This window comes from Lethenteron reissneri, chromosome 64 (assembly GCF_015708825.2).
Source record: "Lethenteron reissneri isolate LAM-NWPU_2019-01 chromosome 64, ASM1570882v1, whole genome shotgun sequence".
NCBI lineage: Eukaryota > Metazoa > Chordata > Hyperoartia > Petromyzontiformes > Petromyzontidae > Lethenteron > Lethenteron reissneri.
The window spans coordinates 258,317-279,006 of NC_083842.1; the positions used below are offsets into that span (position 1 = coordinate 258,317).

Below are 20,690 nucleotides of genomic sequence, written 5' to 3' on the forward strand. Positions count from 1 at the left end.
ATGAATCTATGATAATCGTGTTATCCTGATTGATAACTCTGGATAAACGAAACTAAGCAAATTATCATAACTGCACACATTAACATAATCGCAAGCCTCCGCATAAATTACTACGATTATCATAATTTATGCATATAATCACACGCATTATCATAATTTATGCCTATTAATACACACATTAACATAATTAATGCGATTTGCGCATTTTTCGGGAAATTATTAATTTTTATTATTTTTATCAAAATTTCATAACCCAACACATACAACAAAATGTTAAAGCGAGAATAATTGTATTATCCCAATTGATAATACCACCCTAGACAACGAAGCTGAGCTTAATTTAGCATAATTTCATCACACTTGCATAACTTAATACAATTCATTGTATTGTCCCGACTGATAATACAACCCTAGACAACGAAGCAAAGCATAACGATCATAACTATATACATTAGCATAATCCCATACTTTAGCATAACCAATCAAGGCTACCTCTCTAATTAGCATAAAGTATGCGCATAAATACATAAAATAGTAATATTTCGGATAATTACGCTGGAATCCTTTCGTCTCCCTCTAACGCTTCTACCATGGGTTTTGTTTCTTATTGGCACTCAGACGATTGTCCGTTCTGGACAGGCCCCATTTTTTCAGGTTCTAAATGGGGGCCCGGAAGGGGTTCTGGTCCTTGTGGGTATGGTGCTGGCTCATGCTGCTGCCGCTTTTACGGATCACGACGAGGACGTGTCCTGCCAGGTGGTGAGTTTGACTTGTCCGGGTTCATTGTCGGCCCATCATTGGATCACTGAACTATGCCGTGAGAATTTGTCGTTGTCCGCCGACCAACGTGTGGGGCTGCGTGCGCTGTTTACCGAGTTTGCTGATGTCTTTAGTAAAGATGATTTCGATTTGGGTCGCACGTTTCTTTTGTCCCACCACATTGATACCAGGGAGACCAGCCCTATATCGGCAAAATTCCCACCGCTTGAGCCCTACGGAGAAGGAACGAGTGCAGAACACGGTGAACGATATGCTGGCCATTGATATAATTTCTTTGTCTAACAGCCCGTGGGGGGCACTGGCTGTTCTTGTCAAGAAGAAGGATGGCAATCTCAGATACTGTGTTGATTTCTGCAAACTTAATAAGGTGTCAATGGCTGACGCGTATACCCATACGTAAATGGATGACTCCCTCGATTCGCTGTTGGGAGCGCGGTATTTCTCGACTCTCGATTTGTCTTTCGGGTTTTGGCAGTTGCCCCTGGACGACTCTTCAAAGCCGAGGACCGCATTCCGCATGCCTCAGGGACTCTTTCAATACAACTGTCTTCCGATAGGATTGAATTCCGCTCCCACCACGTTCCAATGCTTGATGGAGCTCGTTTTGGCTGGATTGCAATGGGACACTTGCCTCATATATTTTCATGATATTATTGTGTTCAGTCGCACGTTCGAGGAACACCTCCGAAGCTTGCCTGCCGTTTTTGAGAGAATGCGCTTCGCTAACCTCAAATTTAAACCTAAGAAATGTCATCTGTTTCAACGTTCAATGCGGTACCTGGTTCACATTGTGAGCTCTGACAGTATCGCCACGGATCTGGACAAGACGGCTTGTGTTCGCGACTGGCCGACCTCTACATGCGTCGGGGATGTATGGAGTTTTGTTGGGTTCGTGTTGTACTACCTTCGGTTTGTTCCACAGTTTGCTACGCTCGCTAAACCACTGCACGTGCTAACTGATAAAAATCAGAAATTTTAATGGGAACCCGAAGAGGAGGTGGTGTTCGTGTTGCCTATTGTTCTGGTTTAACCACGTGATCGTGAGATGCTTTTATGATCATCCAGTACGGATTGATTATGTATATTTGCATGGGCACTGTTGGAATACTGATGATAAGAGTTGTTGGATATGAAGTTAAGTTGAGATTGAAGTTGCTTAGATGAAAAACAGATTTGCGAGTGCTTATTTACTAAATTCGTCCGTCATTGTCATAATAACGAACAGTATCCGGCGATGAGATCTGAATCCTGAAGACCTGACATAATTTCACATGTAACTATTAAAGTGTGAATCATAAATGCTGAAGCAAGAATCATAAATGTTGAAGCGACTATCATATATATATTGAAACGAGAATCATTGAGATTATCTCGATCAGTAATGCATACCCCTAGACAATGAGAGAGCCAATAATAAATCGCACAACATAATAACGACACATACAACAACAACAACCGCCATTCGCCACTAAGTGGCGGTGACGTCACCACGACACTTGTGTCAGGCCATGTACACCTTGAGGCCACGTGAAGTGTCGAACGCCCGCTGGCAGGAGGTCACTGCGCAGACACAGGTGCCACGGGTCGACTGACTGAGATGACCAAGATGATTGGCTGATGCACTACCTGTGCCCCCTACTGTGCCAACTTGCTGTGCTTTAGCCAACCGGAGCTCCGCTCGTTGTTGTGGGCGTCACTCCTCTGCCCTCCGTTGTTGTTGGAGGGCGGCTGCCTCCAACTGCCCAGCAGCGTCCTTCACGAGCCTCCTCCACAGAGGCCGATCTTGACACCGCTGGTACCAGTCATCGGCAAATCCACTCAGCTCCACATACTTCTGTACCTCATCACTCCATCTCTTCTCTGCCCGTGCCGCGCCTGTTTAGCCCCCTCTATCCGGCTGAACAAAAGTTGTTTAGGCATGTACAAATAAAAACACATACATTAATCATATAACACATTTTATCACATTGTTAAATACACCTAACGCATAATTTTTGTTAATCACACTTAATTACCTACAATAACATATTTTACCACCCTCTCCGCCACCATCACCATCATCCACATCACCACCACCATGACTACGACCACCACCATAACTACCACCATCACAATCACCATCGCTATCACCCCCGTCACCACCACCATCACCACCATCACCCAGGACCTCCGGCATACCAGACGAGGCAGATCACATCTTTGTATATCGAGGTGTCTCTGTAAAGGCTGCTGAATGACTCTCCATTGAAGTTCCATAGGTTCCACTCTTTGTTGAATGTTCTTATTTTGTTAAATTTAATCTTAAAACACAACAAAAATAAAAGAACTCACCACCACCACATATCTATCACCTGGGTAGGTTAGTGGGTGGGTGGATGAGTGGGAGGGTGAGTGAGTGGGTGGGTGGGTGAGTGGGGGAATTGGTGAGTGAGTGGGTGGATGGGTGAATGAATGAGTGGGTGAGTGAGTGGGTACGTCGGTGAATGGGACGGTCAGTGTCTGATTGAGTGGGTGGATAAGTAGATGGGTGAGTGGGTGGATGAATGGGTGAGTGGCTGAGAGAGTGAGTGGATGACTGGATAGGCGAGAGGGTGAGATAATGGATGGGTGAGAGAGTGGGTGGGTGAGAAAGTGGGTGAGGGAGTAGGTGGGTGAGTGAATAGGTCGGTGAAAGAGTGGGTGGGTGTATGAGTGGGAGGTTGAGTGAGAAGGTGGGTGAGTAGGTGGGTGAGTTGGAGGGAAAGGGGGCGAAAAGGTGAGTGAGTGGGTGGGTGAGCGAATAATGGTGTTACAGTTTGCATAACTTCAAGATCCCACCGGCGTTTAATAAGATAAGGTTAGATTCGTGGACAGTGAAGGACTTGAAGTTTCCATTGAGCATTGGCTGAGTCCACGTCGTTTGATGTACAGCCCTGCGAGAAGAACAGAGACACCAAAGACTGAGCACTGCACCATAAACTCAGCATCGCCACCCATAAAATCAGCACTGCCACCCACAGACTCAACAATTGCAACCATCGAGTGAGCACTGCCATGCATAGACTTAACCAGGGGCGGTTTCTTCATTAGGGCGATTGGGCGACGCACCACCAATGTCATTCAACCACAGAGTCACGCTAGCCGTCACTGTGCCTCTGGATATAGTCCAATCAGCGTCATGTCACGGTCTGTGGAGTACCGCCTCTTTTTGGGCGATTTCACTCCGGCTGAGAATCGCCCCGAGTGGCCCCATAGACTTACATTCAAAAATGTTTTTTTTCGAACAGGGGGCGCTGCAATGCATTCTCTATGGCTTCCGGGAGGGCTCGCCCTAACGTGCTTACGTCATCATACGTAAGCACGTTTCATCCAACAATATAATTTGTCGCCACCTAGTGGAATCTTTAATAAAAGAAACTTGAGTGAATGGTATTAATAGTGAGTATAGAAACAAACAAGATGTATTGTAAGTCACTTTATTTTTCATTAATATTAAAGAAGTGAAGTTGCCTTTACATGCTTAAGCTGTTAATTTATCCATTGCATGGGTGGACCTTATCCTTATCAATCATCCAGACATTTGCCCCCCCTGAGAGATTTTGCAGGAGCCGCCACTGGACTTAACACTGCCATCCATAGACTCAGGACTTCCACTCATACACTCAACACTGCCACCCATAGACTCAACACTGTCATCCATAGAGTCAGCAGTGCCAGCAATAGACTATGCAATGCCACCCATGAGACGCAACACAGGCACCCATAGAATTAACATTGCCAACTATACACTCAACACTGCCACCCATAGAGTCAGCATTGCCACCCATTGACTCAATACTGCCACCCATACACTTAACACTGCCACCCATAGCGTCAGCACTGCAACCCAAACACTCAGCACTACCACCCATAGACTCAACACTGCCACCCATAGAATTAACACTGCCACCCATAGACTCAAAACTGCTACCCACAAGACTCAACACTGCCACCCATAGAGTCAGCACTGACACCCACAAGACTCAACACTGCCACCCATAGAGTCAGCACTGCCACCCATACACTCAACACTGCCACCAACAGAGTCAGCATTGCTACCCATAGACTCAACTCTGCCACCCATAAGACTAAGCACTGCCACCCATAGAGTCAGCACTGCAACCCAAACACTCAGTACTGCCACCCATAGACTCAACACTGCCACCCGCATAAGTAACATTGCCAACCATACACTCAACACTGCCACCCATAAGACTCAGCACTGCCACCCATAGAGTCAGCACTGCAACCCATACATTCAGCACTGCCACCCATAAGACTCAGCACTGCCACCCATAGAGTCAGCACTGAAACCCATGCACTCAGCACTGCCACCCAAGGACTCAACACCGTCATCCATAGAGTCAGAAGTGCCAGCAATAGACTCAGCACTGCCACCCATAAGACTCAGCACTGCCACCCATAGAGTCAGCACTGAAACCCATACACTCAGCACTGCCACCCATAGAATGAACACTGCCATCCATAAGAAATCATCACTGCCACCCATAGAGTCAGCCCTGCATCCCATACACTCAGCACTGTCACCAAAAGACTCAACACTGTCATCCATCGAGTCAGAAGTGCCAGCAATAGACTGAGCACTGCCACCCATGAGACTCAACACTGCCAACCATAGAGTCAGCATTGCCACCCATAGACTCAATACTGCCACCCATAAGACTCAGCACTGCCACCCATAGAGTCAGCACTGCCACACATACACTCAACACTTCCACCCATAGAGTCAGCACTGCAACCCAAACACTCAGCACTGCCACCCACAACACTCAACACTGCCACCCATAGAGTTATCACTGCCACCCATACACTCAACACTGCCACCCATAAAGTCAGCATTGCTACCCATAGACTCAACACTGCCACCAATAGAGTCAGCATTGCTACCCATAGACTCAACTCTGCCACCCATAAGACTAAGCACTTCCACCCATAGAGTCAGCACTGAAATCCATACACTCAGCACTGCCACTCATAGGCTGAACACTGCCACCCATAAGACTCAGCATTCCCACCCATAAAGTCAGCACTGAAACCCATACACTCAGCAATGCCACCCAATGACTCAACACTGTCATCCATAGAGTCAGAAGTGCCGGCAATAGACTCAGCACTGCTACCCACAAGACTCAATACTGCCACCCATAGAGTCAGCACTGATACCCACAAGACTCAACACTGCCACCCATAGAGTCAGCACTGCCACCCATACACTCAACACTGCCACACATAGAGTCAGAATTGCTACCCATAGACTCAACAATGCCACCCATAAGACTCAGAACTGCCACCCATAGAGTCAGCACTGAAACCCATACACTCAGCACTGCCACCCATAGACTTAACACTGCCACCCATAAGACTCAACACTGCCACCCATATACTGAACACTGCCACCTATAAGACTCAGCACTGCCACCCATAGAGTCAGCACTGAAACCCATAGACTCAGCACTGCCACTAAAAGACTCAACACTGTCATCCATCGAGTCAGAAGTGCCAGCAATATACTGAGCACTGCCACCCATGAGACTAAACACTGTCACCCATAGAGTCAGCATTGCCACCCATAGACTCAATACTGCCACCCATAGAGTCAGCATTGCCACCCATAGACTCAATACTGCCACCCATAAGACTCAGCACTGCCACTCACAGAGTCAGCACTGCCACATATACACTCAACACTGCCACCCATAGAGTCAGCACTGCAACCCAAACACTCAGCACTGCCACCCACAAGACTCAACACTGCCACCCATAGAGTCAGCACTGCCACCCGTACACTCAACACTGCCACCCATAGAGTGAGCAGTGCCACCCATAGATTCAACACTGCCACCCATAAGACTCAACACTGCCATTCATAGAGTCAGCACTGCCACCAATCGACTCAGCACTGTCACGCATAGACACACTCATTCCACCCATAGACTCAACATTGCCACACATAGACTCAACTCTGCTATGCATATACTCACGAATGCGACGCAAATACTCAACACTGCCACCCATAGATTCAGCACTGCCACCCATAGAAGCAACACTGCCACCCATAAGACTCAGCATTGCCACCCATAGAGTCAGCACTGCCACCCATAAAGTCAGATCTGCCACCCATAGAGTCAACACTGCCACCCATAGACTCAGCACTGCCAGCCAGAGACTCAGCACCGCCACACATAGACTCAACACTGCCATGAATAGACTCAAATCTGCCACGCATAGACTCAACAATGCCACGCATAGACTCAAAATTTCCAGGCATATAGTCAACATTGTCACACATACACTCAACATTGCCACTCACACACTCAGCACTGCCACCCATAGACTCAAACCTGCCACCCATGGAGTCGGCACTGCCACCCACCGACTCAGCACTGCCACCAATACATTTAACATTGACACCCATAGACTCAACACTGCCACCCATAGACTCAACACTGTCACGCACAGACACAATAATTCCACCCATAGACTCAACATTGCCACACATAGACTCAACTCTGCTATGCATATACTCACCAATGTGATGCAAATACTCAACACTGCCATAAATAGAGTTAACATTGGCAACCATATACTCAACTTTGCCACCCATAAAGTCAGCACAGCCACCCATAGAGTCAATACTGCCACCCATAGACTCAACACTGCCAGCCGTAGACTCAGCACTGCCATGCATAGACTCAACACTGCCATGCATAGACTCAAAACTGCCGTGCATAGACTAAACAATGCCACGCATAGGCTCAACATTGCCATGTATATAGTCAGCAGTGCCACCCATACACTCAACACTGCCACCCACAGAGTCAGCACTGCAAACCCAAACACTCAGCACTGCCACCCACAAGACTCAACACTGCCACCCATAGAGTCAGCACTGCCACCCATACACTCAACACTGCCACCCATAGAGTCAGCATTGCTACCCATAGACTCAACACTGCCACCCATAAGACTCAACACTGCCACCCATAGAGTCAGCATTGCTACCCATAGACTCAACTCTGCCACCCATAAGACTAAGCACTTCCACCCATAGAGTCAGCACTGAAATCCATACACTCAGCACTGCCACTCATAGGCTGAACACTGCCACCCATAAGACTCAGCATTCCCACCCATAAAGTCAGCACTGAAACCCATACACTCAGCAATGCCACCCAATGACTCAACACTGTCATCCATAGAGTCAGAAGTGCCGGCAATAGACTCAGCACTGCTACCCACAAGACTCAATACTGCCACCCATAGAGTCAGCACTGATACCCACAAGACTCAACACTGCCACCCATAGAGTCAGCACTGCCACCCATACACTCAACACTGCCACACATAGAGTCAGAATTGCTACCCATAGACTCAACAATGCCACCCATAAGACTCAGAACTGCCACCCATAGAGTCAGCACTGAAACCCATACATTCAGCACTGCCACCCATAGACTTAACACTGCCACCCATAAGACTCAACACTGCCACCCATATACTGAACACTGCCACCTATAAGACTCAGCACTGCCACCCATAGAGTCAGCACTGAAACCCATAGACTCAGCACTGCCACTAAAAGACTCAACACTGTCATCCATCGAGTCAGAAGTGCCAGCAATATACTGAGCACTGCCACCCATGAGACTAAACACTGTCACCCATAGAGTCAGCATTGCCACCCATAGACTCAATACTGCCACCCATAGAGTCAGCATTGCCACCCATAGACTCAATACTGCCACCCATAAGACTCAGCACTGCCACTCACAGAGTCAGCACTGCCACATATACACTCAACACTGCCACCCATAGAGTCAGCACTGCAACCCAAACACTCAGCACTGCCACCCACAAGACTCAACACTGCCACCCATAGAGTCAGCACTGCCACCCGTACACTCAACACTGCCACCCATAGAGTGAGCAGTGCCACCCATAGATTCAACACTGCCACCCATAAGACTCAACACTGCCATTCATAGAGTCAGCACTGCCACCAATCGACTCAGCACTGTCACGCATAGACACAATCATTCCACCCATAGACTCAACATTGCCACACATAGACTCAACTCTGCTATGCATATACTCACGAATGCGACGCAAATACTCAGCATTGCCACCCATAGAGTCAGCACTGCCACCCATAAAGTCAGATCTGCCACCCATAGACTCAACACTGCCATGCATAGACTCAACACTGCCATGAATAGACTCAAATCTGCCACGCATAGACTCAACAATGCCACGCATAGACTCAAAATTTCCAGGCATATAGTCAACATTGTCACACATACACTCAACATTGCCACTCACACACTCAGCACTGCCACCCATAGACTCAAACCTGCCACCCATGGAGTCGGCACTGCCACCCACCGACTCAGCACTGCCACCAATACATTTAACATTGACACCCATAGACTCAACACTGCCACCCATAGACTCAACACTGTCACGCACAGACACAATAATTCCACCCATAGACTCAACATTGCCACACATAGACTCAACTCTGCTATGCATATACTCACCAATGTGATGCAAATACTCAACACTGCCATAAATAGAGTTAACATTGGCAACCATATACTCAACTTTGCCACCCATAAAGTCAGCACAGCCACCCATAGAGTCAATACTGCCACCCATAGACTCAACACTGCCAGCCGTAGACTCAGCACTGCCATGCATAGACTCAACACTGCCATGCATAGACTCAAAACTGCCGTGCATAGACTAAACAATGCCACGCATAGACTCAACATTGCCATGTATATAGTCAGCAGTGCCACCCATACACTCAACACTGCCACCCACAGAGTCAGCACTGCAAACCCAAACACTCAGCACTGCCACCCACAAGACTCAACACTGCCACCCATAGAGTCAGCACTGCCACCCATACACTCAACACTGCCACCCATAGAGTCAGCATTGCTACCCATAGACTCAACACTGCCACCCATAAGACTCAACACTGCCACCCATAGAGTCAGCACTGCCACCCATACACTCAACACTACCACACATAGAGTCAGATTTGCTACCCATAGACTCAACAATGCCACCCATAAGACTCAGAACTGCCACCCATAGAGTCAGCACTGAAACCCATACACTCAGCACTGCCACCCATAGACTTAACACTGCCACCCATAAGACTCAACACTGCCACCCATAGAGTCATCCCTGCAACCCATACACTCAGCACTGCCACCCATAGACTGAACACTGCCACCCATAAGACTCAGCACTGCCACCCATAGAGTCAGCACTGAAACCCATACACTCAGCACTGCCACCAAAAGACTCAACACTGTCATCTATCGAGTCAGAAGTGCCAGCAATAGACTGAGCACTGCCACCCATGAGACTCAACACTGTCACCCATAGAGTCAGCATTGCCACCCATACACTCAGCACTGCCACCCATAGAGTCAGCATTGCCACCCATAGACTCAATACTGCCACCCATAAGACTCAGCACTGCCACTCACAGAGTCAGCACTGCCACATATACACTCAACACTGCCACCCATAGAGTCAGCACTGCCACCCATACACTCAACACTGCCACCCATAGATTCAACACTGCCACCCATAAGACTCAGCACTGCCACCCATAGAGTCAGCACTGCCACCCACACACTCAGCACTGCCACTCATAGACTCAACACTGCCATTCATAGAGTCAGCACTGCCACCAATCGACTCAGCACTGTCACGCATATGTAGTGGTGATACGCGCTGGCAGTAGGGATCGTGTGGCAGCGCGTGGTGATTGGCTGTGTATTGGTGACGCACACTGGCAGTGAGGGATCGTGTGGCAGCGCGTGGTGATTGGTTATGTGGTGGTGACAAGCGCTGTCAAAAGGGATCGTGTGGCAGCGCGTGGTGATTGGTCAACTAGAGTGGGTGCTCACATCGCGGTCCGCATAGGCTCCGCCCCCTCAGGAGCGGAGGACTATGAAAGGCGATGCGCGCGGGCACTCGGGGAGTTGGTAGCCAGTGAAGACGGAAGACGGAGGAGGAAGAGATAGGGCCCTGAGACCCCTAGCCCCGCTGTCCTTGTAAGGGCCGGGACCCTGTGTGGCTCAGAGGCGGGACCTTGGGATCCGTGGCCGGACGTCCTTGTGAGGGCCGGGCTGCCCCAGCTGGGGTGGGTCTGTGAGTTCCCCTGGAAGCTACGGGGCTGGAGAGCCCGTGTGTGTGTAGCCGGGTGGAATGTGTAGCGTGAGCTGTAGTTGTCCACACGTGTTATTGTGGCTAAGTAAAGTGTTAATAAAGTGTACTACCCGTCAAGTGGTCTCCCGCCGTAATTTACAATATTACAACTGGCGTCAGAAGTGAAACAGTCTTCCAGCCATGGATACCAGGAAGACTCATCGGACTCACGAGCGTGACCGGGAGGAAAACCACGACGACTCGGGCCAGCAGGCATCGGGGGGAGAAGAGGAGGAGATGCCGGCGCCACAGGACCCCTCATGGGCGCCCAACGAGCCGCTGGGGTCCGATGTCGGACTCCGCGACGCGCACTCCCGCCTGGCAGAGCTGCTACTCGCCGGGGCGTCCATCCTAGCGGAGATCACCACGTCTGGAGGAGGGAGAACGTCGACGGACATCGAAAGGGGTCGCGTTGCAGATTCCCGCCAAAATGTGCTTCACACGAATGACTTTGAAAATCCCGCCATTTCTACCGAGCGGCCGTCTATTGGCGGGAATCGCGAGCAACACGTGGCGGGGGTCCTCCAATCTCTGCCGCTCACGTCATCAGCGTGCGCTACGGGCCGCCATCAGCCACCCGTCATAGGGGCCGCCATTTCACCTATCGACGGTGCGGCGCGGGAAAATCACGAGGCGGTGGACGACATTATTTTCCAGCAGCGTCTTCCCACGTTGACGGCTTTCAAGGCGGAAGGGGGTGATTGGGGCGCATTCCAGCGAAGATTTCTCGCCCATCAAGAGATGTCGGCCTGGTCCGACGCTACGGCGCTACGGGCACTGCCTGCGATGCTGGATGACAATGCGCTCGCGGCCTTCAGGTCCGCCCCGAGATCGGCCCGCTCCACGCTCAAGGCCGCGCTGGGCCTCATGGCCAAGGTGTACGGACCACCTTCGGCCTGCCGCCACCAATTTTACGAGCGACGGAAGGCGGACACGGAGATCGCGCTCGCCTACCGCACGGCGTTGTTGGCTCTCGCGGACGCCGCATTCCCTCGTATGGACGAGGAGGGGCAGGACGCTATGGTTTTGGAACAACTGCTGAAGTTGGCTCAGGACCTGGGGGTCCCCATCAACACAGCCGACGAGGTGGACATATGTTTGTTGCGTGTTGCGACGAACATCCAGGCGCACGAGGTCCTGAAGCGGAAAGAGGTGGTCGTCTGCGCTTCTGCCGCGGTCTCAGCTCCGGCCCCGGTGGACACCGAGCCCCAACTCATTCGCCCACGGGAGGAGGTGTTCGCTGCAGCACGACCAGGGGATTGGAGGTCGGGGGGTCGTTCGCCTCTGCGATCGACCCGCAAGCTGGAGCAACCGAGACCTCCGACGTCCCTCGTCACGTGCTACAACTGCGGCCTTCGGGGCCACGTGGCGTCCGGGTGCCGCGCTCCACGTCAGCGTGCCACGGGACCTCGGCTGGACGACGACCAAGGCCCCAAGTCGTCCCAACTACCCCCGGCAAGTCGCGGCACTTCACATGCTCGGCCTACATACACGACACACATGGGCCGCCACTTTGCGGCGGAGGAGGTGCGATTGGGGGCCGGGGATTCGGTTCGGAAAGGGGGGTTCGTACGGGGCCCAGGGGAAATTAAATGGTCCGAGTTGGGCCACAGAATAGTGGCTGCGTCGGCCGGCTCGTTTGTCGTTACGGGATTCATAGATGGTATCGAGGTCAGGGTGTTGGTGGACACGGGAGCGTCGGCGACTATCATTTCCTGATCTCATTTATAACATTCTCCCCGTCCAATGTCGACCTCTGCTCCCGGTGGACGTGCCATGTTACGCGGCAAATGGGGGCTCGTTGGGCATTGTCGGTCAGATTCGGGCGAGCATTTGCATAGGGGATATTAAATTGGCGGGACCTGTTTTGGTCTCCTCTTCCCTAGCGGTTCCTTGTCTGTTGGGCACAGACTTTTTGGCTAAGATGCCCATTAAAATTCTGGTTGATCAAGGTTGTATTGAGCTGCCATCGGGTCGCCGTATTTCCTTTTTGTCTAACCCTACTGAAATGCGGACGGCTTGTGCGACGATCCAAGCGCTAGCGACCCATACGGTGCACGTGCCCCCGGGTTCGCAGATGTTGGTACCCCTCCGGTTGCGGAAGCCATTGGGTGGGGAGACTGCGGGACAAGGCGTCGACAAGGTGTCGAATAGAGCTGTCGGGGGTCTGGATTTGGCGGTGGCTCAAACGTTGGTTCGGGCTGACGGGGACCCGTTCGTTATGGTTTTGAACGCTGGTTCGCGGCCAGCCGTTATTCCGCAGGGCACCGTACTTGCTCACGCGGCACGGGTCCCTGCGGAGGAGCGGCTTATTGCGCATGTTGATCCCGTCCCGGCGCAGAAAATTCAATCAGGTGAGGACCTTGAATGGGTGGACTCGCTGTGTGCGGGCTCCAGTGATTTGTCGAGGGTGCAATTGGGTGCGCTGCGCGCTCTGCTGATCGAATTCTCCGATGTGTTCAGCAAGCACAAATATAATATTGGGTGCACGGACTTGTTACGCCACCACATTGAAACAGGTGATGCGGCACCAGTCCGGCAGAATCACTTCCGGCTGAGTCCTGCCGAGAAGGAACAAGTTCAATCGGCCGTCAATGACATGCTGACTGCCGACATCATTTCGCCCTCATCCAGTCCATGGGGAGCACCTATCGTTCTGGTTAAGAAGCAAGACGGGTCCTTGCGTTTTTGTGTAGATTTCCGTCGCCTTAATAAGATCTCTGTGGCTGACGCGTATCCGCTCCCCAGAATGGATGAGTCTTTGGAGGCATTATCCAGGGCGCGGTATTTTTCTACACTTGACTTACTGTTGGGATTCTGGCAACTACCACTCGACGATGAGTCTAAACCTAAGACCGCATTCCGGACCCCAGGGGGCCTGTTCCAGTTTAATCGCTTGCCCATGGGACTCCATTCTGCTCCCGCGACGTTTCAGCGCCTTATGGAATTGGTTTTGTCAGGTCTGCAATGGGATACTTGCTTGATTTACCTTGACGATGTCATTGTTTTCAATAGAACTTTCGAGGAACACCTCCAGCGATTAAGGGGGGTGTTCTTGCGGATGCGATCGACTAAGTTGAAGTTTAAACCGGCTAAATGCCACCTGCTTCGGAAATCCATAAGGTACTTGGGCCACGTTGTCGACTCTTCGGGGATCTCCACCGATCCCGCGAAGACGAACTGTGTCAGTTCATGGCCGACTGCCCACGTCGGTTTCTGAGGTCCGCAGTTTCATTGGATTTGCTTCCTACTACCGCCGATTCATTGAGCATTTCGCCACCATTGCCAAACCCTTGCATGCTCTGACAGCCAAAGGGGTCAGGTTTCGATGGGGGCCAGAGGAGGAGGCCGCGTTCTGCTCCCTTCGGGACGCCTTGGTGGGTGCCCCGCCCTTATGTTACCCTGATTTTACGAAACCCTTCTTGCTGGATACTGATGCTAGTAACACGGCATTGGGGGGGTGCTCTCACAGGTCGTTGGGGGAGTCGAACGGGTGGTCGCCTATGGTAGCAGGGTTTTATCGCCAGCGGAACAGCGCTACTGCGTGACCCGTCGCGAGTTGCTGGCTATTGTTTTTTTTGTACAGCAATTTAGACCTTATCTCTATGGCCGTCATTTTACGGTCTGTATGGACCACGTGGCACTTCAGTACGCATTGAGGGTCGCCCAACCCTCGGGCCAATTATCACGGTGGTTGGAGGTCCTCCAGGACTATCAATTTACGACCACTTACCGTAAGGGGTTGCGCCACACCATCGCGGATGTCCTGTCGCGGTTGTCGCCTCGTCCCGAATGTGCGTGCTTGATGGGGTCGGCGCGCTGTAAACCACATGTTGCTGTACCCGAGGGTGAGTTGGTCGCGGCCGCGAATGCACCGTTGGTTGACGTTCCCGCTACTCCTGCGGGCGGGGACTCGCTACTCTCACTGTCTCTCGTTGAGTGGGGCCGACTCCAGATGGCTGACAGCTCCCTGCTCGCATTGCGTCGCAGGGCGGGGGGTCCCGAGGAAGGTCAGAAGCGAGCTGGCTCCTGGCTGCTTAAGCAGGGCCTGTTAATGAGATGGGACAATATGTCCCGGCGGCACGCACTCGTCGTGCCTTCTGCTATGCGGGGCAAAGTTGTTCTGGCCGCACACGAACGCCTCTTGCATCTGGGAGTAAACAAAATGCTCGCTCTGCTCCAGCGTGACTATTATTGGCCGGGGATGGGGAGCGATGTGGTCAATATACTGAAGGGGTGTGTGGATTGCATGAAACGGAAACCACCGCCCGTTGCGCCAAATCCACCGCTGCAGTCCATTCAGGTCTCGCGCACTAACGAGCTCGTTGCGCTGGATATTTTGGGGCCTTTTCCTGTCATGCCTAGGGGTAACAAGTACCTGCTGGTTGGTGTGGAATACTTTACTCGATGGCCTATTGCGTGGCCACTCGCCAACCAGTCAGCGGCGGCCGTGGCGGACGCCTTTGTCCAGGGCTACGTCTTGGACAAGGGGGTTCCCGAACGCTTGCTGACCGACCAGGGGAAGAATTTTTCGAGCAAATTGCTGCATGAGGTGTGCGACCTTTTGGGTACAAAAAAGGTGCGTACCTCCCCGTACCACCCACAGACTGACGGGATGGTGGAGCGACTCCACAGAACTTTAACTTCCATGTTGTGCCAGCAAGTGTGCGAGGCACAGGTTGACTGGGACTTGCAGGTCCCGAGGGTCCTCGCCACGTGCAGGATGGCCCCCCATGCAGCTACGGGATTTTCCCCATTTAATCTGATGTACGGTCGGGAGGCCGATCCGCCCATGGAGACTCAGCTGGGACTTTCCGTGCCACGGCCTAATTCCAAGTTGGCCGACCATATTAAATTTAAAACTGCAAAACTGGCCGAGGCACGGGAGGTCGCACGGCTAAATTCAAGGTCTCGCCAAATCGCCAACGAGCGCTTGCGTGCATGGAAGGTGTCCGTGCACGATTGGAAACCGGGCGATAGGGCCTGGCTGCACTGCCCTCATGCACCATTGGCTACGTCGCCTAAATTATTGAGGCCATGGCAGGAGACCCGTGGAGGTCGTGCGGGTTGCATGACCCCAGTGTGTTCAGATAAAATGGGGAAAGCGCCGTTGGTATATTCACCCCTCCCGGCTGAAACCGTTCTCGCCACCATATGGCCTTCCTTTATGTCGTGAGGACCGAGCATGTGATGTGACCGACGACCCGGGGAGGGAAATGTCTCCGCCTGATCCTCACATGTTTTCACCTGATCCGCTCCCAGGTGTCTCGGAACTGACGGCTGCCGACCACCGGCGACCGGATCCCCGCTGGCACGGGCGGTTCTTCCAGGCCCGAACCGTGCCTTCCTGGGCTGCCGGAGCCACCGGACGGTCGACAGCGTCCCGTCCCGTACGACGGACCGGCCAGGCGGACTCGCGCTAGATCGCGCCACTTTTCCTGACCCAATAAATGAGGTGGAGGTGCGGGACGAGTCGGCCGGATCGTCTCGTCATGGCTTTCCCCGTCCGTTCGACCGCTCTATCGTTCCATTCAAGGAGCAAGCGGGAGGGGGATCGGGAGTCTAGGAGACACTGGACCCGTCGGTCTTTTCAAAATAACTTTTATTGTGTTACTCGTCGGTTTGTACATAGTTCGTTGTTGTTACTGGTTAACGTTCGGTGTTGTTGTGTTGTGTTGTTGTGTTGCATTATGGTTATGTTACAGGGCACACTTGGGGAGTGGGGTTTTTTTTTGGCAGCCGGGCCGGCTGCGAGCTATGTGGGAGGGGGTGATGTAGTGGTGATATGCGCTGGCAGTAGGGATCGTGTGGCAGCGAGTGGTGATTGGCTGTGTATTGGTGACGCACACTGGCAGTGAGGGATCGTGTGGCAGCGCGTGGTGATTGGTTATGTGGTGGTGACACGCGCTGGCAAAAGGGATCGTGTGGCAGCGCGTGGTGATTGGTCAACTAGAGTGGGTGCTCACATCGCGGTCCGCATAGGCTCCGCCCCCTCGGGAGCGGAGGACTATGAAAGGCGATGCGCGCGGGCGCTCGGGGAGTTGGTAACCAGTGAAGACGGAAGACGGAGGAGGAAGAGATAGGGCCCTGAGACCCCTAGCCCCGCTGTCCTTGTAAGGGCCGGGACCCTGTGTGGCTCAGAGGCGGGACCTTGGGACCCGCGGCCGGACGTCCTTGTGAGGGCCGGGCTGCGGGACCAGTGGTCGTGATCCATACCCCAGCTGGAGTGGGTCTGTGAGTTCCCCTGGAAGCTACGGGGCTGGAGAGCCCGTGTGTGTGTAGCCGGGTGGAACGTGTAGCGTGAGCTGTAGTTGTCCACACGTGTTATTGTGGCTAAGGAAAGTGTTAATAAAGTGTGCTACCCGTCAAGTGGTCTCCCGCCGTAATTTACAATATTACACATAGACACAATCATTCCACCCATTGACTCAACATTGTCACACATAGACTCAACTCTGCTATGCATATACTCACCAATGCGACGCAAATACTCAACACTGCCACCCATAAATTCAGCACTGCCACCCATAGAAGCAACACTGCCACCCATAAGACTCAGCATTGCCACCCATAGAGTCAGCACTGCCACCCATAAAGTCAGATCTGCCACCAATAGAGTCAACACTGCCACCCATAGACTCAACACTGCCAGCCAGAGACTCAGCACCGCCACACATAGACTCAACACTGCCATGAATAAACTCAAATCTGCCATGCATAGACTCAACAATGCTACGCATAGACTCGACATTGCCAGGCATATAGTCAACATTGACACCCATACACTCAACATTGCCACACATAGATTCAACACTGCCACCCATAGACTCAACGCTGCCAGGCATAGACTGAGCACTGCTACGCATTGACTCAACATTGCCACACAAAGACTCAAAACTGCCACCAATAGACTCAAAACTGCCACCCATAGAGTCAGCACTGCCACTCTCATACTCAGCACTGCCACCCATAGACTCAAACCTGCCACCCATGGAGTCGGCACTGCCACCCATCGACTCAGCACTGCCACCAATACACTTAACATTGACACCCATAGACTCAACACTGCCACCCAAAGATTCAACACTGCCACCCGTAGAATTAATATTGCCAACCATACACTCAACACTGCCACCCATAGAGTCAGAATTGTCACCCATAGATTCAACACTGCCACCCATAAGACTCAGCAATGCCACCCATAGAGTCAGCACTGCCACCCACACACTCAGCACTGCCACTCATAGACTCAACACTGCCATTCATAGAGTCAGCACTGCCATCAATCGACTCAGCACTGCCACTCATGAGACTCAACACTGCCACCCATAGACTCAACACAGCCACCCATAGACTCAACACTGTCACGCATAGACACAATAATTCCACCCATAGACTCAACATTGCCACACATAGACTCAACTCTGCTATGCATATACTCACCAATGTGATGCAAATACTCAACACTGCCATAAATAGAGTTAACATTGGCACCCATATACTCAACATTGCCACCAATAAAGTCAGCACAGCCACCCATGGAGTCAATACTGCCACCCATATACTCAACACTGCCAGCCGTAGACTCAGCACTGCCATGCTTAGACTTAACACTGCCATGCATAGACTCAAAACTGCCGTGCATAGACTAAATAATGCCACGCATAGACTCAACATTGCCATGTATATAGTCAGCAGTGCCACCCATACACTCAACACTGCCACCCATAGAGTCAGCACTGCAAACCCAAACACTCAGCACTGCCACCCACAAAACTCAACACTGCCACCCATAGAGTCAGCACTGCCACCCATACACTCAACACTGCCACCCATAAGACTCAGCACTGTCACTCACAGAGTCAGCACTGCCACATATACACTCAACACTGGCACCCATAGAGTCAGCACTGCAACCCATAAATTCAGCACTGCCACGCATAAGACTCAGCACTGCCATTCAAAGAGTCAGCACTGAAACCCATATACTTAGCACTGCCACCCATAGACTCAACAATGCCATCCATAGTCAGCACTACCAGCAATAGACTCAGCACTGCCACCCATGATACTCAACACTGCCTCCCGTAGAATTAGCATTTCCAACAATACACTCAACACTGCCTCCCATAGAGTCAGCATTGCAACCCATACACTTAGCACTGCCATCCATAGACTCAACACTGCCACCCGTAGAATTAACATTGCCAACCATACACTCAACACTGCCACCCATAGACTCAGCACTGCCACCAATAGACTCAGCACTGCCACCCATGAAACTCAACACTGCCACCCATAGAGTCAACACTGCCACCCATAAGACTCAGCACTGCCACCCATAGAGTCAACACTGCCACCCATGAGACTCAACACTGCCACCCATAGAGTCAACACTGCCACCCATAGACTAAACCCTGCGACGCATAGGCGCAACAATCCCACTCAAAGATTCAACATTGCCACAGATAGACTTAACTCTGCCACGCATAAACTCAACAATGCGATGCAAAGACTCAACACTGCCATCGATAGAGTTAACATTGCCACCCATATACTCAACACTGCCACCCATAGAGTCAGCACTGTAACCCATACACTCATCACTGCCACCCATAGACTCAACACTGCACCCATAGAGTTAGCACTAACACCCATAGACTCAACACTGCTATCCATAGAGTCAGCACTGCCACCAATGGACTCAGCACTGCCACCCATGAGACTCAACACTGCGACCCATAGAGTCAACACTGCCACCTATAAGACTGAGCACTGCCACCCATAGAGTCAATACTGCCATCCATAGATCCAATACTGCCAGCCATAGACTCAGCACTGCCACGCATAGACTCAACACTGACACGCATAAACTCAACTCTGCCACCCATAGACTCAACATTGCCATGCATATAGTCAGCAGTGCATGCATAGACTCAATAATGCGACGCATAGACTCAACACTGCCACCCATACACTCAACACTACCACCGTTAGACTCAACACTGCCACCCATAGACTCAACACTGCTACCCATAAATTCAACACTGCCACCCGTAGAATTAATATTGCCAACCATACACTCAACACTGCCACCCATAGAGTCAGAATTGTCACCCATAGATTCAACACTGCCACCCATAAGACTCAGCAATGCCACCCATAGAGTCAGCACTGCCATTCATAGAGTCAGCACTGCCACCAATCGACTCAGCACTGCCACCCATGAGACTCAACACTGCCACCCATAGACTCAACACTGCCACCCATAGATTCAACACTGCCACCCATAGACTCAACACTGTCACGCATAGACACAATAATTCCACCCATAGACTCAACATTGCCACACATAGACTCAACTCTGCTATGCATATACTCACCAATGTGATGCAAATACTCAACACTGCCATAAATAGAGTTAACATTGGCACCCATATACTCAACATTGCCACCCATGAAGTCAGCACAGCCACCAATAGAGTCAATACTGCCACCCATAGACTCAACACTGCCACCCATAGACTCAACACTGCTACCCATAAATTCAACACTGCCACCCGTAGAATTAATATTGCCAACCATACACTCAACACTGCCACCCATAGAGTCAGAATTGTCACCCATAGATTCAACACTGC

At 51.5% G+C, this 20,690-nt stretch overlaps 1 long non-coding RNA gene across 1 annotated transcript in view; it reads right to left on the bottom strand.

Moving 5' to 3' along the window:
* Positions 1-283: 283 nt before the first annotated feature.
* The window catches only part of LOC133359080 (uncharacterized), a 45,449-nt gene continuing 25,042 nt past the window's right edge, over positions 284-20,690 (bottom strand). The window contains exon 4 of the long non-coding RNA XR_009757147.1: positions 284-3,692. This is a non-coding gene — a long non-coding RNA (uncharacterized LOC133359080). The remainder of the gene's footprint in view (positions 3,693-20,690) is intronic.